Raw genomic sequence first — 23,132 nt, 5'->3', positions numbered from 1 at the left:
CAGCTATATATATATACATATATCCCCATATCCCCTCCCTCTTGCATCTCCCTCTCACCCTCCCTATCCCACCCCTTTAGGTGGTCACAAAGCACTGAGCTGATCTCCTCGTGCAATGCAGCTACTCCCCACTAGCTATCTATTTTACATTTGGTAGTGTATATATGTCAATGCTACTCTCTTACTTCATCCCAGCTTACCCTTCCCCCTCCCTGTGTCCTCAAATCCATTCTCTACATCTGTGCATCTGTGTCTTTATTCCTGTCCTGCCCCTAGGTTCTTCAGACCTTTTTTTTTTTTTTTTTTAGATTCCATATATATGTGTTAGCATACTGTATTTGTTTTTCTCTTTCTGACTTACTTCACTCTGTATGACAGACTCTAGGTCCATCCACCTCACTACAAATAACTCAACAGAAAGCCCAGAGTTTAATTCTTTATACTAAATTCTCTCTGCTAAAATAATTTATGTGATTTTTGTCTCCTAACAAGGATCCATCAGTATATAAAAACCAATACTGTATTCACTGATTTTAACACTGAGTAGAATTCTTAAAAAATTCAGAAACCTTAATTGAACAGTTCTTGTGAATTTATATTACTCATAAACCATTTGTTATTCTTTGTACATGCATCTTCCCATTGTCGTCCCCTTGGAGATGCATGCTATTCATTATCACCTGGTTTCCAAGCAAAAGAGAATTTTCATTGATATCGTTGTTCTAAGGTCTTTCTTTTAAATCTTTTAGATTTTCCAAGGGTAATCATTCAAAATGAACTGAATCAGAGTTGGGCATATGCTGACTTAGGTCAGGCAAGAAACACGCCAATCTAATGTATTGCTGAACTTTGTTTCTGATCTTTTAGAACAAATAGAATAACACAGCATGAAAGTTGCTTCTGAGAAGTCAGGCTAATGGAATAATGTTGTTTGAAGCCCAAGAACAAAGTTTTCCTATATTTACTTCATCTTGATCAGCATTATTAAAGCAAGAGATCCAAAGCATGCACGATGTTAAGTACACAGACCAGGCCAACATGATGGCGGGTAGGGGGAGACTTCCAGTCACTGATGGGCTGGGGATTTAGACATTCTCTTCTTGTGTTCATGAGAAGGAGCATTTAGAGACGTCATCTGTCAGGGTCTAGGAAAGGCAGGAGCTGACACTCTTCAAGGAATTAACTAACAGACAAGGTCAGGAGACCCAAAGCTGTGCTATTTGAGGAAATTTCTTTGCTAGCCTCCAAACTGCTCTAATTGTCTTATCAGCTAGTGTGTCTCTATTTTATAGCTCCTACATGTCAGGCCTTCTAGATGCTATGGCTGCTGGAGCACAAAGACAAGACATGAATGCTACTTCCGTGGAAATTGCACTAAAATGTACCTAAATACATGGGTAGCAATTAACATCAAATTTGGTCTGTCAGTTTCTGACTCATCTTTAAAATTATAACTGAAAATTGAATGCGTGATAGGGAGATGATTTATTAATTTGTGCTTCTAGCCTGCATTCCTCCTTACCTTTTCCTGCCAGCTCTCCTGAAGAGTTTAGTCTGTACCATCCAGACTCTGGACTTGTGAAGCAGAATCAGGAAAATTGGGGGGAAAAGGATTGGAGTATCTGAAAGGACCAAGGAAAGTAGCAGAGATTTTTAAAGAGACACAGGGGCAGAGATTAGAGAATGTGGTGGAGTTTGGCTATGAGAGGTTGTGGAGCATTTGTGGAATGAGATAGACTTGGGGAGGGGAGGAAATGGGCATTTGAGAAGTGTTATTGTGAGTTATAAATTCAACCTCACTTTATGTTCTTAGAGAGATACATGTAAAGATGTGAATTCCTTTTAATATGCTTTTGGTTTCTGAACTGTGCTTCTCTGAATGTGATTTCATGCAAGGACTGGACTATATGGGTACTGACTTATTTCTGGGCTTCATAAAAGTACAGTTAACTCAACTTGTCCTCATACAGTATCATGTTAAATCAGGGAACACCAACATACGCAATTTCATTTATTTAAGGAACATTATTCAGTTGTGGTTTAGGTTTCAGTTGTGGCTCAGTGTCTCTTTCTCTTCCTGTTTTCAGTTCACTGTAATACAAATAGGTTCTCTGAGAACATTTGGTCACGTTAGGACAAGGGTTTTGTACACACAGTAAGCAGGGATTTTTAGGCTTTTTGAAATCTACAAACCAATATTAAGTGGCTTGTAAACCACTGTTCAGGAGAGTCCATGGACTCAATCCTAGAACTTCACATGGTAGCAGGGCTCTTTTACCAACCTCTGATATTCCCAATGATTTTGTCATTTTCTGGCAAATGGTCTTTTTAAAATAATCCCCTGTGTTAATGAATATCCAGATTCTGCCTTGTCCTCAGTTTAAATTATCTAGCACTTTTATGGCTGTAGCTGCTATTAGTGCTGCTGCTGATTCTATTACCTAATCTGGTTGGCTAACTTTTTTTTTTCTTAAACATCTTTATTAGAGTATAATTGCTTTACAATGTTGTGTTAGTTGCTGCTGTATAACAAAGTGAATCAGCTATACGTATACATATATCCCCATATCCCCTCCCTCTTGTGTCTCTCTCTCACCCTCCCTATCCCACTTCTCTAGGTGGTCACAAATCACCGAGCTAATCTCCCTGTGCTATGCGGCTGCTTCCCACTAGCTATCTATTTTACATTTGGTAGTATATGTAAGTCTATGCCATTCTCTCACTTGTCCCAGTTTATCCTTCCCCCTCCCCGTGTCCTCAAGTCCATTCTCTATGTCTGCATCTTTATTCCTGTCCTGCCTCTAAGTGCGTGTGTATGTTTTGTTAATGTCCACAGACTTTTAACCTACTAGTCTCAGTGTTTTTCTAAATTATTTGGATGATATCAGGAGTAACCATTGTTTGTTGTAAATTTTCCCAGTTCAAAAGCCTTTTACATAATTTTTATGCAGTTTAAAATTTTCATGTTGTCAAATTTTCTTCCTTTTTCTTTTAATTTTTAAATTGCTTTTAAACTTAGAAAGTCCTTTCTTTTCTAGAGATGCATGAGATACTACTTTGTATTTCCACTGAGTTGTGTCATGGATTTTTATTTAACATATTTCATTCTATCTACCTTTTAATGTGGTGAATGATTTGGACTGAGATGCCAAATGAACTTTTTCCCAAATAGTTAACCAATGGCCCCAGCAATATTTATTGACTAATCCTGCCCTCCCAACTAAACTGAGATACTCTTTTTATCATGTATTAAATTCTTGCATAGACCTGGGTCTGTTCCTGAGTCTCCATTCAGTTCCGCTGGTCTCTTTTTGTTGTCAACATCACACTTTTTAATTTTCTTTTTCAAAAAAGCTGAAAACCATTTTAAACTATTTGTTGTAACAGAGGAATTTTAGAATAATTTTTTCAAGTTCCAAAGAAAACCTATTGGTGTTTTTGTTGAAATGCTTAAACTTATACATGAATCCAGCCTTCTTCAAAATTCCAAGTTAATTTTTATTTTATCAGTTCATGTTATGATCAGAATTACTGATTCATAAATAAAACAGTAATACAAATTTTCAGATCACTTGGTGCATCCCAATTGTTTGGAAAGAGCTCTAAAATGGAGTGTTTCAAGTTCCCTAGAATTTCAATTATTAATTGATCATTAATGGCAAAGTCTGTCTCTGGGTCTATATTAGACAAAACGTAGAAACTGGTTGAATGTAAGTCAGTGGATGAATGAATGAGATTGCAGATGGGCCATAAAAAACAAAAGATCTGGCTTACCAGAGGCCTTCAGTGCCATCTGGGCAGAGTGACTGTTACTTGTAAATCCCTGATACTATCTACCAGTGGTTCCCCATGTATGATACAGAGGTCGGAAACTAAATATTTATTGAACTATGCTAGGCATTTTGCTAGGTGCTTTTCATGTGTTATCTAATAGAAGAAAATAAGGTAGAAGAAAGTAAGAGACTTGCCAGAAGTCATAGAGTTTGTAAGAGGCAGAGCCAGACACAAATTCGCAACTCTCGGTCTCTAGAGTCTTTGCAATCTGTTTCTGTTGCTATAGCCTATGCATGGGCAGGTCAAATGAATCAGTTCTTAAAGAAGGTTATTTCATCTCTTCTAATTTTAATGTGTCAAAAACAGCACAGGAAGTAACATCTTAGAAATAGAGTCCCACTGGTGATTATTTATTCTTGGAAAAGACCCAAAGATTAATCTTCTGTCCCTATTACATGGAAGTAGATCCACAAAGACGTGGGTCACAAGTCTACCAGGGGTGTGCTTGGGGACCAGAGGACTTCGCATAGATTAAAGTCCAGTCCATATCAGTTGTGATTGCATAGACATGTCTCATGAAGCCTTGACCTGGCATCTAGTCTTAACAAGAGTATACCTTCTTTTATCTACTTTCCACTCTGCCGCTCTCCATCCAGGCAAGATAGTCTAATTATGGCATATGCGAGTTTATGAACTGTGGTTTACTCTTCCTAAAAAAAAAAAGCATTAATGTTGCTGTAATCATTCTTTAGCTGCATGTATTAGAGGTTCCTTCCCCAGAGCCCTGAACACTTTGCAAATACGATCTCATTAACCTACATGCCAGCCCACTGCGGTAGGTCAACCGTCTTGGCGGCATTTGGGAATTGAATTATCCAAAGAGAAAGTGGTCTTTTCAGAGCTGCCTGTCAGCTGGGGATGGGATCAAAATTAGCAAAGAATCTTAGAATTGTACAGGGCCCTAGGTATCACCTGGTCCAAAATTCTTGTTAAATAAACAGGAAACTGAGGCCCAGAGGGACCATATCACTACAAGCCAGGATTCTCAATCATGGCCATTTGTCATCATCACCTGGGAAGTTTTAAAAATATGTACCCTTGTCCAGGTTCCCATCCAGACCAGTTTAATCAGTGTCTTTGGGACCTCCCTCCATGAATGGTTTTAAAAGCTTTGTAGATGATTCTAATGAGTAGCCAGAGTTGAGATTTAGGTGGACAAAAGCAAACCCAGGGACAAAAAAATGCAAAACCAAAACCAAAAAACCAAAAAAAAAAAAACAAAACCAAGGACAAAAGCAGACCCAGTCTAGGGATCTGTCCATGGGGTCCCTTTTTCATTCTACGTCATACAGTTTGGCTTAGGGCAAAAGTTCCTGAGGTTTTAACAATCCAGGCTAGCATCTTGGAAATGGGAAATATCTGTAGTAATTTCATCGTCTTTCACTTCATTTCATCAGCAGAGACACATTGCAAAGCTGTGGCACCATGATGCTGAAGTAACTGTGTTATTCCACTAAGCCAGTCAATCAGTCAGTCAGCTCACTGGACAAAATCAGTCAGATCAGTTGGTTGGCTGACTTAGCCATTTCAGGTAGAATGGTCTGGCTAGTTGTCTAAGTGTAGACATTACTTTTCTAGACCTTGCCTTTTACAGGAAGGTGTGATGATATTATATTCATGTGTTATATTATTTTCTATCATAAGCTCAGTTCTGGGGAGCACTGGAGAGGCTCAGCATTAGCCTTGTAAAGGAATAAATGAAATCTATCCTCTGGCATTATAGGGATTAGAGATTCAAGAGTTCCTCACTGTGCCCCTAGTAAGTGCTTGATAAATGGTAACATTTTTTATGCTCACATTGCCTTGGGATATTGTAGCGACCTAGACCTAGTTCCAGACAGGCACACGTGCATGTGAGCTTGTGTGCGCATGCAACACACACACACACACACACACAGTGTACCAGTATGGAGCATGTTTTTAGATTTAGCTATTTGCAAACTTGGCTAAAGTTGAAGGTGGGAGGAAGAAACAACAATCTATTCACACTTTCACCTCCAGGAAAAAAGCAGCTCCACAGAAAGTGGCACTGATGGAGGAACTGGAAAAGCAAACAACCTAAAGCTGTGTCTGAATCAGACAGTGCAGTTCCTCTTACTTTTTTAGCCTCGTGTGAGGTACAGCTCTTGTGGGTCCCTTGGCTCCAGCTCCTTAGCCCTCTGTCTCCTGGAAGCCAAAGCCCCTTGACCCTGGAACCTGAGATCACTGTTGGCCCTCAGCTCTGTAGTTCTGCATGTCCTTTTCAGTTTTATTATTTTTGACAATAAGCCAGTCTCACTGAAGTCCTGCCCAGTCCTGCCCGTGACCCGAGTCTCACTATGTTGCCTGTGAACCATATCCTATCTCTTATTCAGAAACTGAGCCTTGGTCTACTTCTCTCCCTTTTCCTTTCTTATGAGTCCCTGAGTCCCCGTACAACCTTGGTTCTCCCCAGCCTCTGCCTCACACAAGCAACAAAAATGCTCCCAGTTCCCAAGGCAGGCTGCTGGGGAATCTGTCTAGACCTCTCTGGTTTCAGCAGCTAGACCTCTTCCTTCCTTCCCTGATGAAGTCTGTAATGTTCACTTGTCCACTGGAACATCCCCTCACTGCCTGCCTCTCACACACTCTAGCCCTTCTTGTCTCGAAACCCGTCATGACAGGTGCTGTGGCACGTGGCCAGGTCATGAGCCATGTCCCTGAGGCACTCGGCAAGTTATCACTAGGCTCCTTAATCTAAACAGCTGTTTCACTGTCAGATGGTTGGATGAACTGAGACAACTGAATTCGCGGTCCTTGAAGACAGGTCACAGCCTAAAGACCAGGCAGAGGCTCTGGAGCACGTCTCTTATTGACTGTAGTCACTGCTTGCTAGTCAAGAAACTCTCTTACCTTCATAGAAGTCCTTAATGTCTGCAGCAAATGATGATGTGTTTCCATTTCTACAACTATGCTTACATGCCATGCCTAACCAATACTTTCATATACCAACACTTTCAATAAAGGCATGGACTCTAGTCTCACTTTAGTGAGATTAATGTTTACAGAAGAGTACCAAAGAGGATCCTTGGTGACTTTGATCCCATTCTCTGGTATAGGGCAGAGTTGGTTATGTAGTCCCAGACACCTTTTCAGCATCATTTCCTGCCTCTTCTTCAGAGAACTGAAGATGTTCCCCCTTATGGAATTCACCCTACTCTCTCCCAGCTCCATATCTTTACACTTGTTGCTTCCTCTCTCTTGAATGGCCTTTTCCCATTCTCTTCCTGGTTAATTTTTACTCGTCCTTCAAACCTCAACCCTAATGTCAACTCCCTTGTAAAGCCTTCCCTGAACTATCCTCTTTCCCCATGTCCGAGTGCCTTTTGTATACATCCTACGGACCGCTTATCATATTTCTTTGAGCTCTTCAAGGAGAAGCCTGGGCATCATTTAGTTTCACATACATGATGTGCACAGTATGAGTGAAATAGGTGTTTTGGCACAAATGAATAAATTTATGTGCAAAGTAACAAACACGGGGCCTTGGATTGCCATCTGTTACTTCTTGATCAATCGTTAAGTGGCTTGAGGAATGAAGCCCTGATTAATTCATCTTTGTATCCTTCATCCAGCACCTAGCACTGTGTCTAGTACATAGTAGGTGCATAATATGTATTTTCTAGATGAACAAACCATTACCAGATGGCACTCTGTTGTGCCAATATGCCCTACCTAAGAATGATATTTCCTTGGGTTAGATTGAGCCTGACATGGAACATGCAGGAAACTGGACTCCAGGAAACTTTTTTTGTTGAGTGAGTTTTGATCCCCTTTTGAAGGCTCCCAGGGCAATCCTAGGGACATTTGTGTCTGCAAACTCAAGAAGCAGAGGGAGGAAAAGAAGGCTTTACATTTGCATTTATTTTTCACCTGGATTTTGGTCTCTCATGACCTAGACTCTGAACTCCTCCAGTCTGGCTGGGGACTATGTGTTATTTCCCTTGAACTCTAATTTCCTAGCCCAGTGCCTGGTACACAGTCAGTGTTTTATAATTATTTATTGAATGAATGACCACGTGGTGATCTCTGCATTACTCAGCAAGCCCTCTAGCACCATCTCTCCTAACATACTTTTTGGTTTAACATCAGTCATTATGGATGCCATTTCCTCTCTAGGTGAAGTTATTTGTTCAAGTGCAACTTGCTTGCCTTTGGACTGTCCTCCAAAAAAGAATCTCTGATGGTTGTGCTGATGTTTAGTTAAATGGCATGAGGTGCTTCCATTTTCATAATGTTGGAAACTGCTGCTTGTGTTGGCTTATGGGTAATGGTGAAGGCCGGGGAGCAGCCCTTGTCCTTTTAGAGCTCTATAGAAGTTTCAGATAATGCAAGGGAAAGAAATAAAAGATTGGATGGAAGAAGGGGAAAAACTAAGTTGGGCAAAGGAAACAAATATGAAGAAACTTCTCCAAAGGACACGAAAATTGGTGACATTCATCATTAAAAAGAGGAGCTTCAGTCATTCTCAGTCTCATTTTTATTGTGTGTGTGAGTGAAGGCACAAGTGGAAATGACAATATGAATAACTTTTAAAAGCCACTTTATCCAGGAACAGTGAATAAGAAAGATATTTAGTTCCAACCTTGCGTATAGGGTAAAAAAGAAATCTATCAACTCTAAAGTGTTCCCCCGGTGGATGAAATTCCTCTGAACTTTTCCTGTACTTCCTAATATAAAGGGAATGGAAGATAAGGAGTAGTCAGAACCCATAGGGACGTGGTGATGGGGAGACCAGAGTAGGGGCCAGTGGTGATTCATGGCTGCCATTCATACTAAATTCTTTTTCCTGCTGCAGCATTCATTTTTAGTCTCATCTGCTTTCTTTCTGGGTCTTAGCCTCGTGGCCTGCACAAATTCATTTGCTTTGCTTCTTCTTTTACACGTTTTCCCATATCACATGGACTCATACCCGTGTAGCTCTTCTTTGTTAATGCAAGGCTGTGTGAAAGGGTGTGGACAAATGGAACTTTTGTAAATCTAATCATCTTTCAAATGTACTCAGGAGCTTTCTATTTAACAGGGGTCAGGCTTGAGTCTTGCACAGAATGGAAAAGACTTTAGCAATGCCACTCACATACTAGTTTGTCTTCACTGAAATGTTGTTTTTTTTTTTAATCATGAATTTTCTTAAAGCTCTGCCTGACTTTCCTGAAGCAATGAATAGGTGTCTGCAGTTTGTAGGACCTTGGTATACTCTGCTGAAAGAGCTCTGATCTCCCCACTCCCCTCACTTACAACCCTTGCTTGTATCTCACAACTTTTACCTAACAGCACAGGTGCACCCTGGTATTCTGCAGTACTTGGAGGGAGGTAGGGCAGGTCAGGCTCATGCACAGCCATTCAAGAAATTTGTGGCAAGAATCTAGACCTTGCTTTCCTTATTTCTAAGCAAGTGCTTGTCCCTCTCTTTGCTACACCATCTCCCTATAGTAGGATTCACCCTACAATGTGATACTTCTTGTCAATGATTTAGAGCATGTTCACCTTGATCCCTCCTTTCTCCATCAGAGGCACATTCAAAACTGCTGTTGGTTGAAGATGCTGCCTTCTTGGATTCTTCACGGATCCTCTACTTGAACTACACTTTATAAACTAAAGCAGAAGAGAGCACTGGATCTGTTGCTAAACAATTGGGAGAATGGTTTAGGAGGCAGTATGATATAGTGGGAAGGCTGGTTTGGGTTCTTGGGTTCAATCACAGTCTAATTAATTGTTAGCAGTGTGAACTTAGACCAGTTTCTAAACCTCTCTGAACCTCAGTTTCCTCATCTGTAAGACGGATATATTAATACAACTTCAGAAAGTTGTGAATATTAGAGAAAATGTGTATACAGCATGGTAGGTGCTGAATAAATAGAAACCATCATTATCCTTAGTGTTTACTAGAACTAAAGTTGTTTTGACCTCATCTTTGTTTTGTTCTTACCTCCCCACTTTGTCTGCCCTTCTGTTTCCTGTTATACCGCTCTTTTGGTTTTCTATTTTCTGTCTCCTCACTCCCTAATTTCTTCCTCTCTCTCTTGCTCTCTCTTACATCTAACATTATGGTATTCCCATACTCTCTTCCATCTAAGGGTCATAAAATTTCAAATCTAAAACAGCTCTTGGTTATTCTTGGATCCAGCTCCTGTGTATCAGATGAGACAACTGAAGCCCAAGGAAATTGACATTTATACAAGGTCACCGGGGAGTGGAATCCTGGAGAACTCAGGTGGGTGTTTAGCCTACCTGCTCCTGTATGACTCTGTCTCTGGGGGTGAACACGTGCGGGATGACTGTCCCCAAGGAGCCTAGCGAGGACAGGGGTGTCACAGTGCTCAGTCTCCCTAAGGGACAGTGTTTCTCTTCTTTCCTTTCTTACCCCTCAGGAGCATTTTATATTTCAAAGTTCTTTGATAAAACAGCTATAAACCAGCTCATCTCCCGGGGCAGCACAACTCAGATGAGATTTCTCCTGAAACTTTCTTGTTGTTGAACTGGGAGTATTTAAAATTTTTTTTAGTCATTAAAAAAATCTACAGTTGCTCAGCAGGGATAGTACATCATGAATGAAAAGTAGTGGGCCTTTGATCTAATTTTGTGTGTGTCTGTTGTCTCAATAGTAAATGGGCTTTTGTTATGAGACAAGTTGACACTGAGTTTGCTTTTCATTGGTCTGTGGTGAGTTGGGAGCAGCTGAGGCTGTGTTCTCTTTTCTTAGTCCTATAGCAAGACTGTGACTTGACACCTGATTGGACATTGTTGCTTAGGCCCTTTCAATATTCAAGGCATTGAAGAGAGAGAAAATTGTGTTCCATCCAGGAGAATAACATCCAAACTAAATGTCAGGTGACAGTTTAGCACAGTGGTGCCTCATATGATGCATTACAAAGCAGAGGTGAACTGTTGATTATGATGCCGAAAAGAGAAAAGCACATCCCCGAGAAGAAAGGAAAAACTGGGGAGCCTAGAAGGTAGCAGCTATCTTTAAGTCAGTGCCCTTGAGTGATGATAGATGTCTTGCATTGGCTCAGATTTCTTTGAATCGGCCTGGAAATGGAGCCCAACGCCTCTACCGTCAAAGGCAGCAGGAGTGATGATGTCAAAGCTGTTTTGAGTAATGTTAATGTTGAGGAGAATGGCTTACACAACAGGATATCCGTCTAGAGTGTGGTCGGAGGGCACTCTGCAAAAGGGTCTGAGAGTAAGGACTCGGGGATCAGAACTGGCGTAAACACGGCAAGAACGCTCATTTGTCTGTGTTCTCAGACAGGCGAGGTGAGAGGCAAAGACACATGGAAGGCTGCTCTGGGGAGCGATAATTGTGTTTGGAGCCTTTCACTCCGGTGCAGGTCACTGGTTCAGTTCAAACCCAAACTGCAGGAATTGTTACGACTTGATGGCTGATGGGAAATCAGGTCCTGGCTTTCATTTCACTTCCTAAAAGAAGTCCCTGTAATTGGTCTCCTTTCCTAGAAGACTGCTGAAGGCTGGGAAGGGTGACAGGCACAGAACTGTTCTGAGGCCAGGAGGGGGTTCTGCTGGGATGGGGAGGGGAATACATGCTGGGCGGGCACAGAGAGGAAAGGCAGTGCAGTGGAGGGAGGAAAATGTTTTACTCCTCTGGTCCCTGAAAATGCAAGGGTTGCTGGGATCCTGAGGCCAGGCTGTAGGCAGACCAGCTTGGGGACATTGGACAGAGAGTTGGACTGAGTCCCATGAAGAAACTCATGTCTGACCCACAGGCCTCTTTTTCTCTCTCTAGTTCACCTCTAGCACAATTCCAGAGAGTCCTAATCTAATTTCAGGTCACGAGAGTATAACTTGTGAGCTAGCTTCCGAATCCCTTGTTTAAACCTCCAGCCTTTCAGGTATTAGGCTGTTGCAAAGTCTAGGCTCTTGCAAAGCAAAAGTTTTGGATCTTAGATTTCAACTGCTTTTCTTGGTTTTTCTACTACTGTCACCTCTTTTCCTGATGCAGTGAATGGGGAAAGGTGGGTGTCAATAGGTAAGAGGAAATACATGGAATAAAAAGCCCATCAGTTATTATCTCAAACTGTCATCCTGCTCCACTTCATTATATGTGTTTCTTTCAAGAATAACCCTATTTCTGGGCTTTTGAAGCCTGCACCCAGGTCAATTGGTGGACCCGCCTATGGGCCCATCGGCTTCTTGTCAAGGAGAAATTCTCCCTGTGGGCAATTCACAAATCCAAAAAGCCCTGCAAAGGTCTATTTTGCAGAGTGAAATAGGGGACAGAGGAAAGAGCCCATGAGAAACCTGGTTGGGTCTCATATTCTATGGCTTACAACCTTTTGGTCACAGGATAGGAGATGAGGGGAAAAACTCAATACAGCTTATCACCCATCATAATAAGCAGGCAGTGTCATTTTTATATAGATGAGAAAGTTTATTTGTTTGCTTTGCATATTGTAATGATTTCATGCCACTTTGCAGACGATCTGTTTCTAAAAAGTACGCCTAGCATGTCAACTGAGTGATCTTGGGCACATTCTCTCTCCTCCCTGGAGGTGGGAGCCCGGTTTCTGACCTGGAAGGCCCATGGGAGAGTGGGGAGACTGGTGTGCTACAGTTATTGGTAAGCTTGGGAGAAGCCTAGAGAGTGGTTTCCACCTGTCTCTGGAGCACAGGATTTGTGCAAAAGCTTACATGCTGGGGTATATTTCTTTGAGGCACTGGCCCTGCCAAGGCAGAAGGTGGGATGGAAAACAAGGGTAGTGTTCTCCAGAACAAGTTGCCACATTTGTGCTCAGTCCCAGAAGGAGGTGGATGTGTTTTAAGTATTTGTGTGTATGTTTGTCCTTCATTACACCCTGGACTCCCTGGGGGTAGTATCAGAATCATCTCCCTCTGTTTCCTTCATCCCTGGTGGCTGCCAGACACATAGTAGATACACAGAAATTGCTCTTGCTATAAAAGTGAGTAAAGGGGGAGAACAGAGCGTGGGGTAGTTCTATCTTTTCTGAACATGATGCTTGGCTGCCTTGGCGTATTTTTAGTCAGTTCCTACCTGGCCTGCTCTTCAAACTACACTTAAGCATCTAGAAAGTCATCAAAAGACATTTTGCTGAGTACACAAGAAACAGATTTTAAAAATTAGAACTTACGTTTCCATGTGATGATAAGGTTTCCACGTGATGATGACGGAAATGGTGTTGGATGTATTTGGAGAATCTCTCGCCATCATCACCTTCCTTCTTCCTTGTGGCATCTGTTCCCACTACAGTCCTTGGGTTGTGCTAACGTGAACCATTCACTTCAGCCGAGGGTGGCGCTCAGATCTCCCCTGGGTGTCCAAGGATTAACTTTCCACACCTGGCTCCCTCCTGCATGCCCTTGACCCCACGTGAGCCTGTCATGTTACAGTTGGGTCCAATCAGTAGTCTTTTAAAATAAGCTTTGCCCTTTGAAATCCATTCCTAAGCACTTTGCCTTCCTTTCCTGTTTGAAAAGTTCATTTTTGTTCTATGCTTAGTTCTAAAAATACCCAAGGGTGTGGGAGGCCCAAGCCATGCAGCTCAAAGCTGTTCCAGTAGGTGAGGGTCTTGAGGTTTACCAATTGGTTTACCAATTTTGTTTATCTTTTTAAAGAACCAGCTTTTAGTTTCATTGATCTTTTCTGTTGTGTTTAAGTCTCTTTTTCATTTATTTCTGCTCTGAACTTTATGATTTCTTTCCTTTTACTAATGATGAGTCTGGCTAAAGGTTTATCAATTTTGTTTACCTTTTTAAAGAACTAACTCTTAGTTTCATTGAGCTCTTGATTTTTCTAGTCTGTATTTCATTATTTCTGCTCTGATCTTTATGATTTCTTTCCTTTTACTAATTTTGGATTTTGTTTGTTCTTTTTCTAGGTTTTTTTTTTTAGGTGTATGGGTAGGTTGTTTATTTGATTTTTTGTTGTTGTTCTCTCCCAAGGTAGGCTTTTATCACCATAAAATTCCCTCTTAGACCTGTTTTTGCTGCATTCCATAGATTTTAGATTGTTGTGTTTTTTTGTTTTCATTTGTCTCCAGGTATTTTTTTATTTCTTCTTTGATTCCTTCAGTGATCTATTTGTTGTTTAGTGGCATATTCTTTAGCCACATGTTTGTATTTTTCGCAGTTTTTTCTTGTAGTCTCATAACATTGTGGTTGGAAAAGATGCTTGGTATTATTTCAGTTTTCTTAAGTTTGCTAAAACTTGTTGTGTGGCCTAGCATCTGATCTATCCTGGAGAATGTTTTATGTGCACTTGAAAAAAATGTGTATTCTGCTGCTTTTGGGATGAAATATTCCAGGTATATCTGTTAAGTTCATCAAATGTAAGTGTTGTTTAAGGCCAGTGTTGTCTTACTGATTTTCTGTCTGGATGATCTGTCCATTCATGTAAGTGGGATGTTAAAGTCCCTTATTATTATTGTTATTGTCAATTTCTCCATTTATATGTTTTAATATTTGCTTTATGTATTTAGGTGCTCCTGTGTTGCGTGCATATATATTTATAATTGTCATATCTTCTTCTTGGATTGATCCCTTGATCATTATGTAATGAAATTCTTTGTCTCTCATTACAGTCTTTGTTTTTATTTTTTAATCAATGCTACCTATTCTTTTTTTTAAAGATAAATTTATTTTATTTATTTTTGGCTGCATTGGGTCTTCATTGCTGCAGGTGGGCTTTCTCTATTTGCAGCGAGCGGGGGCTACTCTCTGTTGCAGTGCACAGGCTTCTTATTCCAGTGGTTTCTCTTGTTGCAGAGCACTGGCTCTACTTCAGTAGTTGCAGCACACAGGCTCAGTAGTTGTGGCTTGCAGGCTCTAGAGGGTAGGCTCAGTAGTTGTGGCGCATGGTCCTAGTTGCTCCACGGCATGTGAGATCTTCCCTGACCAGGGCTTGAACCCATGTCCCCAGTACTGGCGGAGGACTCCAAACCACTGAGCCACCAGGGAAGTCCCAAGTCTTTGTTTTAAAGCCTATTTTGTCTCATATAAATATTGCTACCCTAGCTCTTTTTCCATTTCCATTTGCATGGAATACCTTTATCCATGCCCTCATTTTTAGTCTGTGTGTGTCTTTAGATCTGAAGTGAGACTCTTGTAAGTGAGCATATATATGGGTCTTTTTTAAAAATCCATTCAGCCACTTTTTTTTTTTTCAGGTGACCTTGGGTCATTTATTTTTTATTTAAAAAAACAATTTTTTTCACATTTATTTTATTTTATTTTTATTGGAATAAAATTGCTTTACAGTGTTGTGTTAATTTCTGCTGTACAGTGAAGTGAATCAGTTATATGAACACCTATATCCCCTTGCTCTTGGACCTCCCTCCCACCCCACCAATCCCACAAATCTAGGTCATCACAGAGCACCAAGCTGAGCTCCCTGTGCTATACAGCATGTTCCTACTAGCTACCTATTTTACACGTGGTAGTGTATTTATGTGAAACCTAATCTCCCAATTCGTCCCACCCTCCCCTACCCACCCTGTGTCCACATGTCCTTTATCTATGTCTACGTCTCTATTCCTGCCCTACAAATAGGTTCATCTGTACCATTTTTCTAGATTCCTCATATATGCGTTAATATATGGTATTTGTTTTCTCTTTCTGGCATACTTCACTCTGTATGACAGACTCTAGGTCCATCCACATCTCTATGAATGACCCAATTTTGTTCCTTTTCATGGCTGAGTAATATTCCATTGTATATATGTACCACATCTTTATCCATTCATCTATCGTTGGACACTTAGGTTGTTTCCATGTCCTGGATATTGTAAATAGTGCTGCCATTAACATTGGGGTACATTTGTTCTTTTGATTTATGGTTTTCTCAGGGTAAATGCCCAGTAACAGATTGCTGGGTCATATACTAGTTCTATTTTTAGTTTTTTAAGGAACTTCCGTACTGTTCTCCATAGTGGCAATTTACAATCCCACCAACAGTGCAAAAGGGTTCCCTTTTCTCCACACCCTCTCCAGCATTTATTGTTTGTAGATTGTTTGATGATGGTCATTCTGACCAATGTGAGGTGATACCTCATTGTAGTTTTGATTTGCATTTCTCTAATAATTAGTGACTTTGAGCACCTTTTCATGTGCCTCTTGGCCATCTATATGTCTTCTTTGGTGAAATATCTGTTTAGGTCTTCTGCCCATTTTTTAATTGGGTTGTTTGTTTTTTTGATATTGAGCTGCAGCAGCTGTTTTTATATTTTGGAGAGTAATCCTTTATCCATCTCTTCATCTGCAAATATTTTCTCCCATGCTGATCGTTGTCTTTTTGTCTTGTTTATGGTTTCCTTTGCTGTGCAAAAACTTTTAAGTTTAATTAGGTCCCATTTGTTTATTTTTGTTTTTATTTTCTTACTCTAAAACGTGGCTCAAAAAAGATCTTGCTGTGATTTATGTCAAAGAGTGTTTTTCCTATATTTTTCTCTAAGAGTTTTATAGTGTCTGGTCTTACATTTAGGTCTTTAATCCATTTTGAGTTTACTTTTGTGTATGGTATTAGATAGTGTTCTAATTTCATTCTTTTACATGTAGCTGCCCAGTTTTCCCAGCACCACTTATTGAAGAGACTCTCTTTTTTCCACTGTATACTCTTGCCTCCTTTATCAAAGATAAGGTGACCATAGGTGCGTGGGTTTATCTCTGGGCTTTCTATCCTGTACCATTGATCTATATTTCTGTTTTTATGCCAGTACCATACTGTCTTGATTACTGTAGCTTTGTAGTATAGTTTAAAGTCAGGGAGCCTGATTGCTCCAGGTCCGTTTTTCTTTCTCAAGATTGCTTTGGCTATTCGGGGTCTTTTGCATTTCCATATAAATTGTGAAATTTTTTGTTCTAGTTCCATGAAGAATGCCATTGGTAGTTTGATAGGGATTGCATTGAATCTGTAGATTGCTTTGGGTAGTATAGTCATTTTCACAATATTGACCTTCCAATGCAAGAACATGATATATTTCTCCATCTGTTTATGTCATCTTTGATTTCTTTATCAGTGTTTTATAGTTTTCTGAGTACAAGTCTTTTGCCTCCTTAGGCAGGTTTATTCCTAGGTATTTTATTCCTTTTGTTGCAGTGGTAAATGGGAGTGCTTCCTTAATTTCCCTTTCCGATTTTTTGTTGTTAGTGTATAGGAATGCCAGAGATTTCTGTGCATTAATTCTGTATCCTGCAACCTTACCAAATTCATTGATTAGTTCTCGTAGTTTTCTGGTGGCATGTTTAGGAATTTCTAGGTATAGTATCACGTCATCTGCAAACAGTGACAGTTTTACTTCTTCTTTTCCAATTTGTATTCCTTTCATTTCTTTTTCTTCTCTGATTACCATGGCTAGGACTTCCAAAACTATGTTGAATAAGGGTGGCGAGAGTGGACATCCTTGTCTTATTCCTGATCTTAGTGGAAATGCTTTCAGTTTTTCATCATTGAATATGATGATTGCTGTGGGTTTGTCATATATGACATTTATTATGTTGAGGTAGGTTCCCTCTATGCCCATTTTCTGGAGAGTTTTTATCATAAATGGGTGCTGAATTTTTTCACAAGCTTTTTCTGCATCTACTGAGATGATCATATGGTTTTTATTTTTCAGCTTGTTAATATGGTGTATCATATTGATTGATTTGCATATACTGCCTAATTCTTGTATTCCTAGGATAAATGTCCCTTGATCGTGGTGTATGATCCTTTTTAATTTTTTATTAAATTAATTAATTAATTTATTTTTGGCTGTATTAGGTCTTCGTTTCTGTGCGAGGGCTTTCTCTAGTTGCAGCAAGTGGGGGCCACTCTTCATCGCGGTGCACGGGCCTCTCACTATCGCGGCCTCTCCTGTTGGGAGCACAGGCTCCAGACACGCAGGCTCAGCAGTTGTGGCTCACGGGCCCAGTTGCTCCGCAGCATGTGGGATCCTCCCAGACCAGGGCTCGAACCCGTGTCCCCTGCATTGGCAGGCAGATTCTCAACAACTGCGCCACCAGGGAAGCCCCGTGTATGATCCTTTTAATGTGCTGTTGGATTCTGTTTGCTAGTATTTTGTTCAGGATTTTTGCATCTATGTTCATCAGTGATATTGGTCTGTAATTTTCTTTTTTTGGCATATCTTTGTCTGGTTTTAGTATCAGGGTGATGGCCGCTTTGTAGAACCTATTTGGGTGTGTTCCTCCCTCTGCAGTTTTTTGGAGGAGTTTGAGAAGGATTGGTGTTAGCTCTCCTCTAAATGTATGATAGAATTCACCTGTGAAGGCATCTGGTCCTGGACTTTTGTTTGTTGGAAGATTTTTAATCACAGTTTCAGTTTCATTACTTGTGATATGTCTGTTTATATTTTCTAATTCTTCCTGGTTCAGTCTGGGAAAATTTTACCTTTCCAAGAATTTGTGCATTTCTTCATGGTTGTCCATTTTATTGGCATATAGTTGTTTGTAGTAGTCTCTTATAATCCTTTGTATTTCTGTGATTTCATTTGTGATTTCACTTTTTTCACTTCTAATTTTATTAATTTGCTTTCTCTCCCTTTTTTTCATGATGAGTCTGGCTAAAGGTTTATCAATTTTGTTTATCATCTCAAAGAACCAGCTTTTAGTTTTATTGATCTTTGCTATTGTTTTCTTTGTTTCTATTTCATTTATTTCTGCTCTGATATGTATGATTTCTTTCCTTCTACTGAGTTTGGGTTTTCTTTGTTTTTCTTTGTCTAATTGCTTTAGGTGTAAGGTTAAATTGTTTATTTGAGATTTTTCTTGTTTCTTGAGGTGACATTTAATTGCTATAAAGTTCCCTCTTAGAACTGCTTCTGCTGCATCCCATAGGTTTTAGGTCATTGTGTTTTCATTGTCATTTGTTTCTATGTATTTTTTTATTTCTTCTTTGATTTCTTCAGTGATCCCTTGGTTATTTAGTAGCACACTGTTTAACCTCATGTATTTGTGTTTTTTACAGTTTTTTTTTTCCTGTAATTGATTTCCAACCTCATAACATTTTGGTCAGAAAAGATGCTTGACACGATTTTAATTTTCTGAGGATTGATTTGTGACTCAAGATGTGATCTATCCTGGAGAATGTTCCATGTGCACTTGAGAAGAAAGTGTATTCTGCCACTTTTGGGTGGAATGTCCTTTAAATATCAATTAAATCTATCTGGTCTATTTTGGCATTTAAAGCTTGTGTTTCCTTATTTATTTTCTGTTTGAATGATCTGTTCATTAGTGTAAGTGGGGTGTTAAAGTCCCCTATTTTTATTGTGTTACTGTCGATTTCCCCTTTTATGGTTGTTAGCCTTTGCCTTATGTATTGAGGTGCTCCTATGTTGGGTGCATAAATATCTATAATTGTTATATCTTCTTCTTGGATTGATCCCTTGATCATTATGTAATGTCCTTCCTTACCTCTTGTAACAGTCTTTATTTTAAAGTCTATTTTATCTGATATGAGTATTGTTATTCCAGCTTTCTTTTGATTTCCATTTGCATGGAATATCTTTTTCCATTCCTTCACTTTCAGTCTGTATGTGTCCCTAGGTCTGAAGTGGATCTCTTGTAGACAACATAAATATGGGTCTTGTTTTTGTATCCATTCAGCCAGTCTATGTCTTTTGGTTGGAACATTTATTCCATTTACATTCAAGGTTATTATTGATATGCATGTTTCTATTCCCATTTTCTTAATTGTTTTGGGTCTGTTTTTGTGGGTCTTTTTCTTCTCTTGTGTTTCCCCCCTAGAGAAGTTCCTCTGGCATTTGCTGTAAAGCTGGTTTGGTGGTGCTGAATTCTCTTAGCTTTCGCTTGTCTGATAAGCTTTTGCTTTCTCCATCGAATCTGAATGAGATCCTTGCTGGGTAGAGTAATCTTGGTTGTAGGTTTTTCTTTTTCATCACTTTAAGTATATCCTGCCACTCCCTTCTGACCTTCAGAGTTTCTGCTGAAAAATCAGCTGATAACCTTATGGTGATTCCTTTGTATGTTGGTTTTTGCTTTTTCCTTGCTGCTTTTAATATTTTTTCTTTGTATTTAATTTTTGTTAGTATGATTAATATGTGTCTTGATGTGTTTCTCCTAGGGTTTATCTTGTATGGGACTCTCTGTGCTTCATGGACTTCGGTCACTATTTCCTTTCCCATGTTTGGGTAATTTTTGTCTATAATCTCTTCAAATATTTTCTCAGACCCTTTCTTTTTCTCTTCTTCTGGGACCTCTATAATTGGAATGTTGGTGAGTTTAGTGTTATCTCAGATGTCTCTGGGATTGTCTTCACTTCCTTTCATTCTTTTTTCATTATTCTGCTCCTCCGCAGTTATTTCCACCATTCTGTCTTCTAGCTCACTTATTCGTTCTTCTGCCTCATTTAGTCTGTTATTGATTCCTTCTAGTGTATTTTTCATTCCAGTTATTGTGTTGTTCATCTCTTTTTGTTTGTTCTTTAGTTCTTCTAGAACTAAAATGTTAAACATTTCTTGTATTTTCTCAATCCGTGCCTCCATTCTATCTGAGATTCTGGATCATCTTTCATTACTCTGAATTCTTTTACAGGTAGGTTGCCTATTTCCTCTTCCTTTATTTGGCCTTGTAGGTTTTTACCTTGCTACTTCAACTTTCACATAATTTTTTGTCATCTCATTTTTTTTTTTTTTTTGATGGGTGGGATTATGTTCCTGTCTTACTGGTTGTTTAGCCTGAGGCTTTCAACACTGGAGTTTTGTAGGCTGTTGGGTAGACCTGGGTCTTGGTGCTGAGATGAGGACCTCCATGAGACCTCACTCTGATGAATATTCCCTGGGGTCTGAGGTTCTCTGTTAGTCCAGTGGTTTGTGCTTGGGGCTCCCACCACAGGAGCTTCGCCCCAACCTCCAGCTCATGAACCAAGATCCTGCAAGCCACGTGGGACAGAAAAAAAAGAAAAGAGAGAACATTAACAAAGTAAAAAATAAAATTAGACTAGGAAACTAACAGATATGTTAGAAAGAATATAAAAATAAAAATATAGATGAATCAACAACCAGAAGGTAAAACAGTACCACAATAGTAAAAAAAAAAAAAAAGAGGCGGGAAAAGAAAAAAAAAAAGGTGGAGGAGAGGCCTTGGTTATGGCAGGTGGGACCTAAGCAAGGGTGAGGTTTGGGTAGTGGGTGGGACCTATGCTTAAGACCCAGAGGGCTGGAAAAGGCCATTGGGGCTGTGAAGGGTGAGGCTTAGGCTTAAGAAACAGAAGGAGCCCAGGCATGCCCCCCACCCCTGGTCTCAGAGGTGGGGGGGCCCTCACCTGGGAGCCCAGCAGGCTTCCTGGGCTCGAGTGGGTGGGGCAAATGCCCTACGCTCCTCTCCCTCTCTTCCCTGTTGTCTCCTCCCACCTGCCTCTCTTGATTTCCCTGGCCTCCCTCCTATGCCCCCAAGGACCCATGTGGCCTGGAGGGGGCTTTGGAGGGCAGGGGACCAGCCTGGGAACTCAGCAGACTCCCCAGGCCCAAGTGTGTGGGGCAGTTGCCCTCCACTCTTCTCCCACACTTTCCAGAGGGCCCCTCCTGCCTGTGTCTCCTGATCTCTCTGACCTCCCTCCTATGTCCCCAGGACCAATGTGGCTGGGGTGGCCTTGGAGGGCAGGGAACTGGCCTGGGAGCCCAGCAGGCTTCCTGGGCTCGAGTGGGTGGGGCAAATGCCCTCTTCTCTTCTCCTGCTCCTCCCGGTGTGCCACTCCCGCCTGCCTCTCCTGATCTCCCTGGCCTCAGGGGCACCAATCCTGTCTGGCCTCCACTTCTCCTCCTCCCTCAGTCCTCCCACATCCTACCGGTTCACTTGGGGCTTCCTCCCATCTCTCTGGGCATCAGGGTCCCCCACCTGCAGCCAGCAGGCACCCTAGTTGTGGGGAGATGCTAACTTGGCATCTTCCCACACTGCCATCTTCTGTGTGCTCCTATTCTTTTTAATTTTTGTGTTCAAATTTCAGCTGGCTCTGTGTTCAGGGCGAGAGGAGGGTTGTGCTAGAGAGAAAACCAGGGGTAAAGCATAATCTTCCATGACTTTCTCCCAAAGCTTAAATCCCACTGTGGAAGAAGAATCTCAGGTGCAGACAAAATCTCTTGGCTGAGAACACAAAAGGAAGGCTTTCTCAGAGTTTAGAAAATACTCCCTTCCAGCTGGGAGGAGGAAGATGAAGGCAACGGTGGGAACTGTGGGTCTGGAGGGGCCAGGATATGTGCCCTGCTCCCCTGGCAGAGCCCTGGAGGGGAAAACCCTGGGCGGAATGGCCAGATTGTGAGTCCAGGGGCTGATGATATGAAAGGAGCTTTGGCATAATAAATTGAGAGCTGCAACCACCCTTCTCTGACTGCAAAGCAACTCTCTGCAGCTGGTATGGAGGTTCCTCTCTTATAAGCCAGGACCACGGAGGATTTAAAGCCTCATTGGCAGGACCATGCTAATTACAGGTCAGACTGTGCTGTCTCCAAGAAAGAACGAATGCTTTTCTTGGCAGGTGTATTATGCTAGGGCTGCTGTAGTAGAGAACCACTAGCTGGGTGGTTTAAGCAACAGAACTTTGTCTTATAGTTCTGGAGGATAAGGGTCTGAGATCAAAGTATTCCCAAGGTTGGTTCCTTCTGAGGGTGGGGAAGAAATCTCTTCTGTGCCTCTCTCTCAGCTTTGGGTGTTTAGCTGGCAATCTTTGGCATTCCTTGCCTTCTGGATACATCTCCCTGATCTCTGCCTCCACCTTCATGTGGCATTCTCCCTGTATGTGTGTCCTTGTGTCTAAATGTCCCCCCTTTTTTTTAATGAAGTCACCAGTCAAATTGGATTAGGGGCACCCTCGTGACCTCATGCTAACTTGGTTACTTCTGTGAAGACACTGTCTCTAAATATAGTCCAAATAATTCTCCAAATAATTCAACCTATAACAGCAGGTGAACTTGCTAGTGAGGAAACCAGTTGAAGTTGTCTTTGCTGGTTGAAGAACCATTTCACTTTCAGCTAAGGAAATAGGTCATCAATGAAAAGAGGAGAACATGCATTGTGTCTTACTACCGGACAGAATAATGTCTTCAAGGTTCAGGGAGGAACTGAGGTAAAGGATGGGAACAGAAAATTTTCTTCCTGTGGTAAGGTGAGGGTTTCCCTGGATAGAGAGAGGGGATTGGTCAAAGGACTTGAAAAACTAGGCTATGTGGAAAGAAGAAGAAATTAAAGATAGAAGGGGGAAGAGACAGGGGTTGGAAAGAGAGGAAATAGCCACCTGGGACACCCCCTCTGAGTCTTTGTGTGCTATAACAGAAATGCTAAGTTAGATAAAAGTA

This window comes from Balaenoptera ricei, chromosome 5 (assembly GCF_028023285.1).
Source record: "Balaenoptera ricei isolate mBalRic1 chromosome 5, mBalRic1.hap2, whole genome shotgun sequence".
In the NCBI taxonomy this organism is placed as follows: domain Eukaryota; kingdom Metazoa; phylum Chordata; class Mammalia; order Artiodactyla; family Balaenopteridae; genus Balaenoptera; species Balaenoptera ricei.
This window is presented reverse-complemented; position numbering follows the sequence as displayed.